Source organism: Gigantopelta aegis, chromosome 8 (assembly GCF_016097555.1).
Source record: "Gigantopelta aegis isolate Gae_Host chromosome 8, Gae_host_genome, whole genome shotgun sequence".
NCBI lineage: Eukaryota > Metazoa > Mollusca > Gastropoda > Neomphalida > Peltospiridae > Gigantopelta > Gigantopelta aegis.
The window spans coordinates 50,102,517-50,118,272 of NC_054706.1; positions in this window are offsets into that span (position 1 = coordinate 50,102,517).

Consider the following 15,756-nt stretch of genomic DNA (forward strand, 5'->3'; position numbering starts at 1 on the left):
TCTAGAAAAAAAAAAACAGTGTCAGAATGACCATATGTTTGACGTTCAATAGCCGATGATAAGATTTTAAAAAATCAATGTGCTCTAGTGGCGTCGTTAAATAAAACTTTACTTTTTTTACTTTAATCAATAAATGCACTCATGCTAAACAAATGTATTCAAAGATTTATTATCTGACTGCTAGTATTGTGCAGTTTACGTCAGTATGAATTTAGGGATTAATGTGCACAGTTATTTCATGAAGCGTTACGCGGAGTCAGACTGTGTGGCGCCGTCGATCGACTGATCCCAGTCACAACCACTCCAGTTAGTCACTGCGATTGTGGGTTACGGAAAACATGCGTTGAGAGTCTCTTCCAACGCTTGAATTAACAAAACAAGTGTTAAAGCCCACATGATTATCCTGAATTGTACAGTATTCTAACTGTCTAGTGTGTGGGGTGGTGGGATGGGGGTGGGGTTGGGGTTTTGTTTAATGATAAATGAATTTCTGACATACAGTCAAATCTTATTTTACTAAATAAATGAATTTACGAAGTGTTTAAAAGCCACAAGATTATCCTGAATGGTACAGTATGTTAATTGCCGTGTGTGTGCGTGTGCGTGCGTGCGTGCGTGCGTGCGTGTGTGTATGTGTGTGTGTGTGTGTGTGATGATAAATGAATTTCTGACATACAGTTCGTTTGAGTCAAAGAGGGAACCCATACTCATTCAAATAAAACAAGCATTATGAGAGTACTTCTAAAGTAATACATGTACCCTACCGAACCCAACAATTTCTGTGAAAAGTGGGTAAATAACATGAAAGTTCAACTTGATCAGTAAGTACATAATAAAGGTATATACACAATTCCAGGTCAATATCTCAAAGCTTACTGAAAAAAGTCCGGAAAACACATTTTCATATCTCCCAAGTTCAAGGGCCATAACTCCGTCAAAAATGAGTAAATCGCCATGAAAGTCAAACTTGATCTGTAACAGTACATTATAAAGCTATATACAAAATGTCAGCTAAATAGCTCAAAGCATTATATAAAACCAAAACATCCGGGAAACTATATATGGGACAGACGGACGGACGGACGGACAGACAGACAGACAAACAGACAGACAAACAGACAGACGGGCAGAAGGATAGAAGGACGGAGATAAAACCTATAGTTCCCCCCGGTTGGACCAGTAGGGGACTAAACATTGGGAAAGCAAATCAGTGTATATAAATAATTTCTTTACAAATTATCATCAGGTTGAATAGGTTAAATCTTATTTTAAAATACAGGTATGAAAAGAATGGAAAAGTGTTAAAGCCCACATGATTATCCTGAATGGAACAGTCTTTTAATTGTCTAGTGTTTTGGGCGTTTTAATGATAAATGAATATGTTAAATCTTATTTAAAATGCAGGTATGAAGAGAATGGAAAAGCGTGTTTTAGCCCACATGATTATGCTGAATAGAATAGTGTTGTAACTTTCTAGTCGTTTGTTTTATGATAAATTAATTTCTGACATATTGTTCGTTTGAATGAAAAGGGAACCCATACTCACTGAAATAAAACTATTTGAAAAACAAATCAGTATACATAAATAGCTTCTTGACAAAATATCATCAAGTTCCATGTGTTATGTTTTATTTTACAGTACAGGTAAATGATACCTGACAAACAATACAGGTAAATACAACTGATGGAACAGCCAACGTGAAGCACTCGCAATCCTATCTTTTGTCTTTATATCGATTACTTTGGCTGTTTTTATATTTCATCTTCACCCCTGTATTTTTTTTTTTTTTTTTTTTTTTTTTTTTTTAGATTAATCTATATAATGTGATGACAATTTGTTAAGAAACTTTTTAATTGGCATACAACTATTTAGTAAAAAAACCCAAAACCAAAACGTTATTTGAGTTGGTACGTCTTTAAAACTTAATAAGATGTTTTTATATGAATTTTGACATCAGTATAGTTATATAAACCAATTCATTCGTTCCCATTTCACACAAACGGACCATAGTCTCGTTTCTTTTTTGCCGCACCCCCTATACATTAAGGGCGTAGGCTGGGAGGGGGGGGGGTTCGGTCGGTCTGTGATCGATCCCCGTCGGTGGGCCCATTGGGCTATTTCTCGTTCCAGCCAGTGCACCACGACTGGTATATCAAAGGCCGTGGTATGTACTACCCTGTCTGTGGGTTGGTGCATATAAAAGATCCCTTTCTGCTAATCGAAAAGAGTAGCCCATGAAGTGGCGACAGCGAGTTTTCTCTCTCAATATCTGTGTGGTCCTTAACCATATGTCTGACGCCATATAACTGTAAATAAAATATGTTGAGTGCGTCGTTAAATAAAACATTTCTTTCTTCTTTTTTTCTCTCTTTTTTTTTTATCCTCAATCATTTGTTCTTCCGAATTGTTTAATACATGGCTTAAAGGCGCAGACCATTGTTTCAACCCGTGAAAATGACATTTAAGTTTAGATCATCTACAACCTGCAACCCTCATTTGGATTAGGTTATAACAGAGAGAAGCTGTAAGTCTGTGTAGTTTAAACAGGGAAATACCTCTAAAAATAACCAGAGCCTGACCCGATAACCATTACATCTCAGACGAAGGTGCATTTTTAGAATTAAAAAAAATGCATTTTGATTATTGCAAAAACCTGGATGAACTACTTCAGATGTACGAAAATTAATATTCTAAATAATAAAATGTAAGTACTTCTAATTTAAATCATCAAGAACGGCTTTAATAGTGAAAATACGTTGTAGTGTTTAAAAACTAGGGTTTGTTACTTTAAGTAATAAGAGTAAAGTTACAATTACCTTAGGTAACATCACATGTTACTGTAGTCACAGCTATAGATGTGTAAAGTCGCTGTTTAATGGGAATCCCATCTAAAACTGCATTTAGGCTATATGGTACACTAAAATGTTCCACACATACACACAAAAATAATCGATGTTCTTTTGTTGTTGTTTTGGTTTTTGGTGGGGTTTTTTTTTTTTTTGGTTTATTTTTTGTTGTGACCGTTCAACGGTTTACGGTGTTCCGAGCCCGAACAATCGCGCAAGTGAAAAGCATGTCTGTATTCAAGCATAAAAACAATAGGCAAGACAAATACAAATTATCGAGGTTCCTGTCCTGGAATCCAATACATGAAATAAAAGAACATTCATAGTCTCTATGTTTTCAGCAAAGTTATCATTATTTAAAGAAGTTAAACATCTGTTTGTTTCTCCATACTGAAAAAGTGGTGTACCGGCCTCAGTGGTGCCTTGCATAAGCCATCGGACATAAGGCTGGTAGATACAGGGTTCGCAGCCCGGTACCGGCTCCCACCCAGAGCGAGTTTTAACGATGGGTAGGTGTAAGACCACTACACCCTCTTCTCTCTCACTAACCAAAACATTTTATATGATTGCCCCCCTGGTGACCGAACCTACGTTGATATAAACAGATCAGCAATAGTCATGCTGGGGACAATTCTGTCGAAATAGTCGCTGTATCTTACAAAACTTCGCCTTGTTAAGCGCAGTGTATTTATTCATTCATGCATTCATTCATGTATGTACGCATTAAGTCAGCGAGCATATGGGGGGGGGGGGGGGGGGGGGAGAGATACAGATGTGTGCTATGCTGCTAATGCAGCGTGCTCTAAATTATATAAATGTAACACATTAATAATAATCCATGATGTACATGAAAACGTGTTCTGAAATCCATATACTTACGTAGCCCAGTAGACCGAGTACTCTGACGGTAAGAGAGCTAGACGGACATTTGGAAAGTTATCAACGCTCACTAACAGTCAGAGACCAGCCTATGTAAAGTCTGCGCAATCGCTGCCTACCAAACGGTAGACAAAGATTCCCGCTCTACTACAACAACAATCCTATGTTTGACGTCAAATACCTTTACATCGATCATTTTCGAGTTCCTTGATTGAAACAATTTTACATGTTAATCATTAATACACACACTACATGAAGACCCCCCCCCCCCCCCCCTTTCAGTAATGTTCCGCTTAAATACGTAGTTGCTGACGGGTTTCTTCCTGACAGGTATGATAATTGTATCTAACAAAAGGAACCGAGTGAAATGTCTTACTATGTAATCTCAGCGCATGTAATATTTCCATAACAATATGTCCAGGATAGAAACCCAGTAGAGATCTAGAGTCTACATGCATCAATGGATGAATTGATGAACTGATGTGCAACTTCACGCCAGCATGAGCACCCTTAATTGAAGATAATCGGAGACGCGCCCTTCACACGGCAAATATGTGCACGCCCATAGTTGTACATATATAAGAATTTACTCAGGTGTTGTAAATGTATATATGCTCTGTCAAAAAAGAAATGCATAGGCGAAATATTCATGTAATTGTCTCTTTAATACAAAGCGGCATAATTTCGTTATTTATGATCGTATCACAGTCAAATTTGACATGAGTATGTGACAATGTTCTTGCTTTGGACTGACGGCAGTGGAGGCGTTTTCGTCACCAAACAGCGTCACACGAGGGCGCTAAAATCAGTACCTTGTGTGGCCACCAGCAGCAGCAATAACTGCGCGACATCTCCTTGGCATAGACTGAATGAGTCTCTGAATCCGGGCACGTGGAATCCTAGCCCATTCTTCCTGCAGAGCATGTGACATTGCAGAAGTGTCTGAGGCTCCGGGTCACGCTGACGTACATGTCTGTCCCGTTTGTCCCATAGATGTTAAATGGGGTTGAGATCTGGCGATATGTATGGCCATGGCAGCACATTAATGTTCTCATTCTGTAGGAAATCCATTGTTACACGTGCCGTATGCGGCCTGGCATTGTCCTGCTTAAAGAATTCTCTCTGTCGATCCAAAATAGGAAGCATGTGACGGCGAAGAATTTAATCCCGGTAGCGTACAGCTGTCAGGTTGCCTTGTACGAACACAAATTCACTTCTGCTGTGTATGATATCATGACACTCCCTCCACCGAATATGTCAACTTGGGCGACGCAATTGTTGGCAAAACATCCATCACGTCGCTGTAGAAGGAAACGTGACTCGTCGCTGAACCATACTCGCCGCCAGTTTCCCCAAGTTCCATCCCTGTGCATTCGTGCACCAGCGAACACGTAAATGTCGATGTTGACGTCGCAGAACGGGGCCAACATATGGTCTCCTAGCCCGTAAACCAGCTTTTCGAAGTCGGTTCCGAATGGTTTGTGCAGACACCCTTCTCAAAGCAGGTATGCGTCCAGCAGTGTTCGTTGCTGTGGCAGTTCAGTGACGCAAGTGGAGAACCCGGATGTAGCGATCTTATGCTGCAGTTGTTATGCGAGTTCTTCCACTTCTGGGCCGGTCTTGAGCTGATTGAAACTGCTGGTACCTGTCACAGAGACGTGAAATGGTGCTCTGATGGACGTTTATGTTGTGTGCGACTGCTGACTGCGATTCACCTAACTGGAGGCGGCCTATTGCAATGTTTCGATTCGGCAGGTTTAGTCTTGGCATCTTGTAACTCGTCTACGTCGAAATGGAAATTAGGCATCATTGCGAGCATTGCATCTTTAAATACCCATCACTACCACAATCTTTTCCCCGAGTTTCACGTGCATTCGCCAAAATCTGACCATTTCACAACGTGCCACAACGTGCGTTAAATTTGTTTTAGGGTGCATTTAGGCATGCTGTCCCATTCCAGGAACATTAACAAACATGGTTATTCAGCAACATTGTACAAAAACACTATATTTTGTAAAATCAAACACTTTTCTTCTTTCCCTATCACCTATGCGTTTCTTTTTGACAGAGTATATTTGCCGAGCAAGCACATGCATAATAAAAAGTGAATTTCACCAAGAAGTTCTTCAATATGAAGTCGGGGGGTGAGGGTTGGGTTACCGCATCCAGTGTAAACGAACCTTTATAAAAAGCATTTAAAGGCTCGTTTACATTGGATGCAGTATGGTTAAGGACCCATCTCTACTGACACTATTTCCAGTGACAGATTCTACGCCGAATGCGTGCGTGAACAAAACGGATATCTGCGTGAACAAAACGGATGTGTGCGTGTACAAAACGGATGTCTGCGTGTACAAAACGGATGTTTGCGTATACAAAACAGATATCTGCGTGTACAAAACGGATGCGATTATTTTGTTGTATTTTTATGGACACATTGTTGAATGTATAATATTTACAGTTCAAAGTTAAAGTCTGTTTTGTTTAACGACACCACTAGAGCACATTGATTTATTAATCATCGGCTATTGGATGTCAGACAGGATAACACATACCACGATCTTTGACATATTAATCGTGGTGCACTGGCTGGAACGAGAAATAGTCCAATGGGCCCGCCGACGGGGATCGATCTTGGACAGACCTCACATCAGGCGAGCGATTTACAAATGGGCTACGACCCGCCCCTTACATTTCTTAGCTAAAGTTAATAAATAATTTTGGAAAGAGCCTATAAATAGTAACAGCAAATACTGACTGTATCTACAACCAAAACCCTCACTCTGAAGATATTGGGGTGGTTTGGGCTGGGGTACGGCAATGGAGCTAGTATAGGAAGCTGGGAGAATCGCCTCACTCTTATTTTTAATTACATTTCTAACATCATTTACAAACAATCGACGTCAAGAGACCAATTTATTACTGGCATCAATGGTAACATAGTCTGATAGGTTCGAATCTCGCCTGAAATATGTCATTTTAAATCTGATTATAGTCTCTATTCCAACTTCAATGCATCGCTGGGTTCATTTCAAGAAGATAAAGTGGTTTGGAGAGGGGGATTGGTTTGGGGGGGGGGGGGGGGGGGGGGGGGCGGCGGCAACGCGACCACTACGGTAATTTTATTACATCACCCAAACAGATAATGTGAGTGCTCTACCACTGATATATTAAAGTCAAAGTTTGTTTTGTTTAACGACACCACTTGAGCACATTGATTTATTAATCATCAGCTATTGGGCGTGAAACATTTGGTAATTTTGACATCTAGTCTTAGAGAGTCCATTTGTAGCGAGTGCGAATAATGTTTACATGCTCATATACCACTGGAGTTTCGACCATGTCCGTCCCGGGGCCTGTCTCTGGATAGCCAGGGGATTGTAGCAAGGGATCTTTTATATGCATCATCACACAAACAGGATAGCACGGTCTTCGATATACCCGTCGTGGAGCACTAACTGTAACGAGAAATAGACCAATGGACCCACCGAGGAGAACGAACCCAAATCGACGCGCATCAAGCAAGCGCTTTACCCACTGAGATATAAATAATTATTTAACACTTTTTTCAAGTTCAAGTTCCTTTTATTGCCTTAAGTTTTACAACTCATCAGCATCATACAAACAATATAGCATATATTATACAGATATGTACACAATAATGTACAGGATAATGGTGGAGAGTGATTTAACATTATAGACATATATAATACAAAGTATCACAGTACTGCTGACTTATATCACATAAAGATATAGGTCGTTATTACATAAGAGAAAACACTAACCCTGACGAACGAATTTTGCTTTATATCAAACGCAATAAGGAATGAATGAATGAATGAATGAATGAATGTTTAACGACACCCCAGCACGAAAAATACATCGGCTATTGGGTGTCACACTATGGTAATTTTAACAAATAAGTGATGATCAACATCAATATATAAATTCAAGATTTAAATAAAAACAGTGTAAAGAACTGGCAAAAATATAAATATCACATATAGATACGGACTTTTACTAAAAATTTCAATTTGTGCTGTATTGGCCATTCTCAAAGAGAATGTTACACCCCTGCACCACGGTGAGGTTACAGCACGCGCAGGGAACGCAATAAGGAATTGCAGCCAGTTTAATTTTCTCCGCTACAACTGAGAGAACATAACTTGTACTGATGAATAGTGGAATACGTATTTTCAGTTCATTCATTCATTTCAATATATTTTATGTTTATATCCAACTAAGGTTCAAGCACGATTCCGTGGGCACACACCTCAGCTATCAGTGCTGTCTGTCCAGGACAGTGGGTTAGTTGTTAGTGGTTAGTGAGAAAGAAGAGGGTGTAGTGGTCTTACGCCTACTCACTGAGTCGTTAAAACCTGGCTGCGAACCCAGTACCTTCCAGCCTCTATGTCCGGTGGGTTAACCACGACACCACCGAGGCAGGCAGTACGTACTTTAAAACGTTTAAAAAAAAAATATTAATTGAACTGTTATATAAATATTTGAATTGATTATATTGTTCTTTAACCTCTTTCTTCCCAGGGCTTAAATACAGGATAGCATTTAAAAATGGTAAAAAAACTTTTTTTTTTTTTTTTTTTTTTTTTTTTTGGCTACCCCGATCCAAAACTGCGCCTAATAAATAGTTTAACGAAATGACTATTAAATAAATTTTGGATGGCGTCCAAAAATGTGTTTTTCTTTTTATTATGTCTCTCTCAACCCGCCCCTCCCCCCCCCCCTTCCCCCCCCCCTTCCCTATTTTATGTTTTCTAAATTATCCCCATCAAGTACACCTTCCGTCCTAAAACATTTTATTCACAAAAAGCAAACACATATTTTTATCCATTACATGCGTCAGTGCCTTGAAGCCTGTCTACTTCTTTGTAGGGTTAATTCACGTTTTAAAAGTCTCATTGTTGTCTGTGAAGGCGTGTGGTTTTTATTTTCAAAGCCAACAATATGAAAGTAGGGTAGGCTATTGTCCATTGAACTCGGGCAGTGAACTTCGCTATGTTCAGCCACACGGAACTACAGTGTACACTTTACATTTTCTTCATAAATATCTTCCCAGTCATACCTTTTATATGGAATTACTTACAAACACAAACACACTGAAGTAGCCAAACTATTAGTATTGCTTTAAAACTTCACGAAGTACTAAATTACGTGAATACGTGAAAACATTAAGGGCCACGTAATCCCAGGGAACATTTTGTTCAGTATTGCGGCTCGCTACGAACGTTTTAGAGATCGCTACACAATTATATAGAGGATACTCCAGGAGTGTCTTGTGATATCATAATTTATTAGCACGAGTTGATAAAAGTATAAAATCCGAGGCTTGCGAGGATTTTCATACATTTATCAACGAGTGCTGATAAATTATGATATCACAAGACACGAGGGGGTATTAGATTTATCATTCATTATCATTCTTTTAATTTGCGACAATTGTAAACATTTCTTTGAAACCTATGGAGGAGAATATCGCAGGAGATATCGCAAATTATAGTGCCAGCGATATCTCCTGCAAAAGCCTTTAATGGATGATAAAAAAAACCCCATTAAACAGTAGTTGCTAATCAATTTTCAATTGATTAGAAATATCGTTAATCAAGGTTTTGATAACAAAATGTTCCCAGCAGTCATTGTAAAATGTTAACAACTAACAGTCTTTTTGGCTACTAAAATTACACATAAAATACATTTTCTTGGTTCGAATGTCAGTGTCTGTATTTCCAATGTGCTATTTTAAGGTAACATCTGGTTTGGGCTACTATAAAAGTTAGAATAACAACAAATACCTTCTTTATACAGATACTGATATGCTAATCAGGAAAATGCTTTTTACTAATCAGAGGATCTATTAGTCATAAACATGTTACAATGACACCACATTCTTTAAAAGAATATTACTAATCGTAAGAGTTTGTGTTTCTCATTTAGCAATCTAGGCTTTTGAAAAACCTCCATGGCGAGTGAAAAATCGCACACCTCAAAAGGCTTAGGCGAGTGAAGTAATTGGTACATGTAAATGTTGAGAGGTATGTTGCAAAAATAAATTAATAAACCAATAATGTTTTCTTTTAATTTTGAGTTGTTTGGTTCATTAGTGTAGTCTGATTTCTTTTCCCTTTCAGGAATGGAGTTATTCAAAATTTTTAGAAGCAGTGCTATAGAAATATAATTGTCACATTGCAGACAAATTAATTTTTTAATTACAATACGTACTATTCACATAACTTGATGCACATAATTATAGATACCTTTTCAGGAAGAAGGAAATGTTTTATTTAACGACGCACTCAACACATTTTATTTACGGTTATATGGCGTCAGACATATGGCTAAGGACCACACAGATATTGAAAGAGGAAACCCGCTATCGCCACTTCATGGGCTACTCTTTTCGATTAGTAGCAATGGATCTTTTATATGCACCATCCCACAGACAGGGTAGTACATACCACGGCCTTTGATATACGTCGTGGTGCACTGGCAGGAACGAGAAATAGCCCAATGGGCACACCGACAGGGATCGATCCCAGACCGACCGCGCATCGACCGAACGCTTTACCGCTGGGCTAAGTCTCTCCCGCTAGTTACTTTTTCAGTGTTAGATGGTTTGATGAACGTGCAGCTAAACATGTGTAAGAATCAACTTGTCTGGAATTTCATTATCATGTTCAATGAACATGATTAGGATAGTTGGATGGGAAAACCCACTGGTTCTGAGGAGGTTGTTCAATAATGACTACGACCCAAGCATTTCAGGTGTGCACTACTGACTGAATTAGATACCACATATTATTTTTATTTTTTAAATAACTTGTTAAACGTAGGCCTACCATTAGTTTACTTGATAGTGTTGGTTGGGGCATTGACATTCACGTAAAAATTTTAATTCAACAATTACGCAACCAGTCTCCCTCCCACAACATTTTGTAACACGTCATTTGACCTACCACTACCAGTTACGAATGGCTCTGACATCTATGTCAAGTCAACGTTACTTTATTGATCTAGAACTGTCCCAATGTTGTTGATAAAAAAAAAACATGCAACTCCGACAACATCTGCCATTACAAAGGATTTTATTCCAAACGTGGGCTGCCATAATAAAGATAATCTAAAAAAAAACCACCATAATTTTAGAGACCATCATAAATGCGAAACAAATTATCAAGTAGACCAGCGTGTGCGTGCAGCCAGAGCTCCATGAGTAAAAATAATCTGACCTCGATATCTCTGATTGGTCAGTTTGCCAGAGAGTACTGCGGGTCAAATCATCACCCAGTCACATGACTTTCTAACAAACGTATTGAAACAAACAAAAATTAAATAGTCGGCTATGATCATTGATTACTTTACTATATTGTGTACATATATAAATAACAGATGTATATTCATTAACCTCTGGCTGAAATAAAACAATTCAAATGAAGTTTTATTTGATTTTTTTTTTTTAAAGATAAAAAAATAAAAATAATAATAATAGACATAGAAAAGAAGATTTGTTTTGTAAACGAGACGTAAGCCTATACCTACATACCTATTATAATATTAATTATCATTTGTTTTCCGTCTTTTTATTATTCCGTCTACTTTTGAATTGTTTTTTATCTAAATTTCATTTCTTTTTTAAAGAAAGTAGAAAGTTACACGCTTGCCACATTAGGGACCTCACTTTGTAGGCTAACAGTTATGAACTAACTGAGGCAATTGTACCGACTTCGCTGATTTCCGTTGCGAGTTAAGAAGCCACTATTTAATTCAATTCCATTTTTCCCCATAACTATACGAGTTAGCCTTATTAGACGTTGTGATCTATTACGTTACCAAAGTGGACTGTTTCTAATTAATAATAAATTAAATAGGCAAAAACGTTTGATCGAATTGGTCCGTTTTTGAAGATGTCTATCAAATCAGTGTTTTCTGATTTGTATAGCAAAGATAAGTACCAGTCTTTTTTCTTCTTTTTTCTAAACCTTTATTACCCCCAGATCACTGGCGATGTCAAGGTTGGGGTGCCTTGAATCATCGTCTTACAATATACAACACTAATAAAATTATAACATGATTATGTGTACCTGTATAACGGTAAGCTAAAGGTTTTATATTTCATATTATGTATATAAACAATATGTGATATGTATGGGAGTTATATTCATTACATTTCTTGCCATATACTGCACAACCGTATTCATATACATACACATACATACATACATACATACATACGTATTTTTAAATGATCTGAGAGTCAAGAATGATAAGTGGAACGAGCTTGCATTGAAAAAGAGAGAGAGAGAGAGAGAGAGAGAGAGAGAGAGAGAGAGAGAGAGAGAGAGAGAGAGGAAAAAAGAACATAAAAAAAAGGTTTATCGACCCCCAAAAGGTTTTGTTGTTGTTGTTGTTGTTGTTTGGGTTTTTTAACTGTTTTAAGTGGGTGTCTAATGTAGTACCTGTTTTGATCTCAAACCAATTGTTGAAGTTTACCCACAACTGTCTTGTGTGATAACGAGTGAACAATAAATGCTCTAACGGTTCCGCTTCATTCGAACAAAAAGTACATAGATTATCTGCTAGTATGCCACATTTATTCAGGTAAGTATTCGTGGTTAATATACGGTGTATAACTGAAACTTTTGCGTCTTAGTGTCGATGGTGGTTTTTTGTATACGTTCAAAGCATTGTGATAACATGGTTTCGGTGATTGTGGTGTTGAGTTTTTGGGACCATTTGTGACAAATGTTTTCTAAAGAACATTGAATACGTGTAATATAGCTATTGTATATAATTTTATTATCATTAGTGTTTAGTATTTTTGTTATTAATGGATCACTTTCAGCTATTTCCATATTTAATCTATGACCTTTTATTCTACAAAGCCAATATTTTGGAATATAATTAATTAGTCTAAAATATAATAAATAATTGCCATTTAGGTTGAATTGTTGTTGTACCGAATTAAATCGTTTAACTTCACCATTTGCATTTTATTTGTTTCAAGCCTTGATTGTGCCAATGTAGAAATAGTTTTATATGTTTAGGCGGAATAAAATTGAGAAACGATTCATTTATAAATTGCTTTACACTTTCAATTTCGTTTGATCTAATTAATGCATAATAAGTAATTACATCTTTCCAAAATACATTTGAAATACATTTTGCGGTTTTAAGTAGTTGGTTTTTGTGAAAGCTGAAAATAGTTTTACTTCCAAAGTTAGTTAATATAGTTTTTGTAAGACTCTGCCACAAACCATCTGATGTGAGTAGTCGCTTTATCCATTTTACTTTTAGATATCTGCAGAATGACATGACATCAATCATTTTAAGTCCACCATTTTTATAGTCATTCATAAGCATTGTTCTTTTACTTTTATCGTTTACCATACCAGATAAATTTATAAAACACTGTATTTAATCTTTTGAAAAATGTTTTATCTGGATCAGGTAGGACTGTGAATAAGTGAGTGAAAAGTGGTAGAATCTGAGATTTTATTATAGTAATTTTACCGTTAATAGTTAGCGATCTATTTCACTATGTGAATAATATTTTACGTGCTCTGGTCATTTGTTTTTCGAAATTAAGGAAAGGCATTTCATTGCTGTAGAAAAAATGATACCGAGAATTTTGTATGGCTCTTTTGACCAAGGTAGTGGTATGTGTGGGCAAAGTTTTTCAGTTGATCCTATTTTGGAGCCGATCCACATTGCAACACATTTGTCTAAATTAATTTTAAGACCAGAACATATTTGAAAATTTTAAATTATTTAAATAATTTTAATAACGTTCTTTCTGATCCGTCTAAAGTAAAATTCGTATCATCTGCATATTGAAATATGCAATATTCGATGTTATTAATTTTTATACCTCTGATATTGCAAGAAAAAGTAGCTCGACACATAAAATGAACAAGTACGGTGAAATCGGGTCCCCTTGTCTACATCCCCGTTCACACTTAAAGAAATTTGACAACTATCTTTTTCAATTTCTGATAATTTTATATCAGTATCTAGAAAATTGTTTTTAATTTGTTTCGATTATTTATTGTAATTATTAGAATATAATTTTTTAAAGAATATAGGGGAATCCGAGTTTGGACCATATAAATTAACTAATGACAATTGATATTTTTCTATAGTGATGTCCATAATAATATAACGACCATTTTTATCACATATAAGATGAGTCACTGTATATTCAAAATTATTCTTAAAAAGTATCATAACACCAGCGCTATTTGAGCTTTTGTGGGGAAAATAGCATTTATAACCCCATTCTGCAGCCCAACGTTTCTCGTCTTTTTTTTTGAGCTATGTGTCTCCTGCAAAAAAACTAATGAACACTTTTTACTACGTAAAAAATTGAAAATATTTTGTCTTTTGTGATCAGATTGAAGACCTTTCACATTCAGCGAGAAAATAGTTATGTTTTTGCCGTTGGTTAGATTTTTTAAAGTTGTAAATGTACGACTTATTTACCTTGAAAGAGTGAAATAAAGAGGCGGCATTAAAATTAAGTGTTTTCAACCCGAGAAACAAGTCCATCGAATTAGTCAAGTAGAGAATAGGTATTTGAAAGAGAAAAATTATAAACGAAAGTAAATATCTGGGTAAGATGGCTGGAATCATAAGTACCAGTTTTACAGTAGACTAAAAGGTTGCATGGACGCTACTGTTCACATCACTTTTTTTTCTTCTTTTTTTTTTGGGGGGGGGGGGGGGGGAGTATTACAAAACGGGTCTTTCTATCAGCTACATATGGTAAATAGCGTCAATCAATATATAGAGGCTATTTCATGGGGGTTTTCGAATACGATTTTTATGTCAACGAGTGATGCATGAAAACCATATTACACTAAATATGGTTTTCACACATCACTCGTTGACATAAAAATCGTATTCGGAAAAACACCATGAAATGGTCTATTTATTATATACATATTTCCTAATTTTGACAATATCTTTCACTCTTTGGTAATATCTTTCACTTATCCTATCGAAAACACGTAACGTCATGATATATTTCTTCCTATGGAACTTTGCCAGAAAATTTACTTTACCATAGACTTTTAAAAAGAAATTTGATTAAAATTTATCTTTATTAACATTTATTTAACAATACTGCGGTGCAAACATACCTGACAAAGCGATCCTCTAAAAATTCCCACAAAAACAAAACGAGTCGAACGCCGTTAAATTCTTACACTTACACTCGATGACACTACATTGTGTCATCATTATTTAGTTTCGTATTCAGTTTGTTTTATATATTTTATCGTAATTGCACTTCGTATCCCGTTTTTATAGGTACAGTTGTTTAAATTACATTTTTTATTTTTCAAATACGACCAGATGCATTGGTAATCATCAAATTTAAATACGAAGAACAGAGACAAAGGGAGATCATTTAATCATGCACTTTTACAAAAAAGTAAATACGACTTATATATTTTCACTGTAGCTAAAATACAGTGAAAATATGACTTTTTACAGGATATGACTTTTATGGTTTTCGTAAATCTATATATTTCATTGCTAAGTATATAATAAACAAAATTACTTTACGTGCGCTGTTTGTTAAGTGTAACGTGCGTTATTTTTCACATTCTCCAGATTGAAATTACGTGCGCTGTACCAGCGCGATCGCATTCGCACACCTTAAAAGACAACGTTTAATAATGGAAGCAATCACGACTTTGCCTATAACGTTCTTTCGACTCTACCTTGTATAGACATGCGATTTTGATCAAGGAATACGGTTTTTTTTTTTATTAAGATACACTTTACGGCAATCTGAGGTGGTCCAGAGGTGCTTATTTCTTTTCGTTCTTATCTCGATGAATTGAAAAAAATTAAGCCACACCAGCAGCTAGATGACATGGCGTCGCTTATCAAAATTACGTCATTTACTAAATGACGTCACTTACAAAAATATCACCTGATTCAAATAATAGTGAATGAACGTTTGCATTCTTACGCGACATAAGTATCAATGAAGTTTACACAAACAATACT